Source organism: Mangifera indica, chromosome 12 (assembly GCF_011075055.1).
Source record: "Mangifera indica cultivar Alphonso chromosome 12, CATAS_Mindica_2.1, whole genome shotgun sequence".
Classification (NCBI taxonomy): domain Eukaryota; kingdom Viridiplantae; phylum Streptophyta; class Magnoliopsida; order Sapindales; family Anacardiaceae; genus Mangifera; species Mangifera indica.
In genome coordinates, this window is record NC_058148.1 from 5,327,761 (window position 1) to 5,329,922 (window position 2,162).

The following is a 2,162-nucleotide window of genomic DNA, read 5'->3' on the forward strand; positions in this document are numbered from 1 at the left end:
AATTTTTAGTTTTTAAAATATTTTTATTAAATTACAATTTTACTTCTAACAATAATAGTGAAAATTAATAGAATGATAGATATTTGAATTTTTGATAGTTAACAGATCAAAAATTAGGTTTATACTAAATTGTGGGTGGAAAATAGTCATTTGGCCTTTTAAAAATAATATGTTAAAAGGTAATCTCATCAATTTATAGAATTATATTATATGATCAATAAGAATTACACTATTAGTACTTTTATTATAGAATTTTCATTGTAGGCGGTTAAATAAGTTTTGTTAAATGAAAAAAATAAAATTTAAATGTTTATGGTATGTTTTATCCTTGCAATTGCAATTGCTTTTGAGAAAAATAAATAAATTTTAATAATGTACAAATTTTAATTAAATGAAATAAAACATTAAATTAAATAGAGACGTGGAGGAATAATGAGAAAGAACTCGAGAAGCAAGCTGCAACTGCCACGCGGAAGGTCAAGGGGAAGCATTTGGTTGAACTAAAAGATAGAGCTCTAGAGAAGTCCATGATAAAGTTGGATAAGAACGACAATAGGGTTTCGATTCTAGTACCAAAGTTAAAGGAGCCAAAGTTGTTGGTGACAACTGAATGAGTAATGAAGGCAAGCAAGAGAAGGCCAAGGAGGTGAAGGCAAAAACGACTTATTAATGGACCATGGAGAAAATGTTTGTAGCGAATAACTTACCAATGGACCGTTAGGGGTCGTGGGTTCAATTGGTGGGTGGTTTGCAGGGCTATTGTGGCGGGGTGTATTGTTGTTTGTGACAATGTGTATGTACTATTAATCTTGGCTATGACAACATATTAGACTTCAAGAATTAATAAAACTAATGAAATATTAAAACTTTTAAAAAAAATTGCTCGAATTGGAATATCTATCATAACTTATGAAACTTTGACTTATCTAATACAGTGATGATAGATTTTATTACTGTGTTTTAGAGTTTATTCGTCCAACCAATCTAACTAGGGTTTTTGGTTACCCAAAATAAAAACCCATATTAATAATGGGAGAACTATCAACATGTTAATGGAGTGAACTTACAAAAAAAAAAAAAACCATGATAGTGGTGGTAGGGTGTTTGGTGGTGATAGTGTGTGGATGTTGTTGGCTTTAGCCATGGCATGGTGATGGGATGGTGGTGGTGGTAGTTTGTGGGTGGTGTGGCTTTGGCAAGGTTAATGGTAAGGAATTAGTGTGGTGCGGGAGAGAAACGAAGATGAGAGCAAAGAGACACATGATTTCACTTAAGACAAGTTGTAATTTACATCATTTTTTTATTTTAATGTTATCATAAAAGTATAAAAATAATTAAATTCGTTACACTAATATTAAATTTCAAAAATCAACAATTTATTCTTTTTTTTATTTATCTTAACTTAAAATTTAAGGTAATTTACTAAATCATCCTAAAAAATGTAAAACACCGTTGGAAATTAGGGTTTGGAAAAATATTGAGGCAAACATGTCCATGGCCAACCCATGGAATTTTCAAGCCCAACACCAAACCCTATATATATAGAATCAGATCGGACCTTAATCAGGTAAGCTTATTTAAACAAATTTTTTTAAAAAAATTTAAAAGTAAATTATTTTTAAATTATTAAAACCAAAAAGAGTACCACGAACATTTTATTTACAATCTCTCATTTGGGGCGAAGGAATATTGTGGTTACATAATGAAAAATATTATAACATAACACAAATAAATTAATTTATATACCTTATAATTACAAACATAAATAATATATATATATATATATATATATATATATATATATATATCATACAATTTATCTAAATAAACATTTAATATAAGATCTATTTGTAATATTTTGTAATGATAAAAATAAAATTATAAACACAGAGACTTATTATTTGTAAATTTAGACAGTTTCCAAAAGAGAGTTAATGAGAGAAAGTGAATTAAGAATATAATGAAAAAATTGAAATTAAAATATTTGTAAATAAAATTTTAAAATATAGAAAATTTGGATTGTTTATATAAAAAAATTAAAAAAATATTTCTACTTACTGGAAAAGCCAATTGTCATTTACTCATTTTTTTAATTTTTTAAAATTCTTAATAGTGATAGGTTGAGCCAAGCTAACCCATGGGTTTAGACACATAGAGTGTGG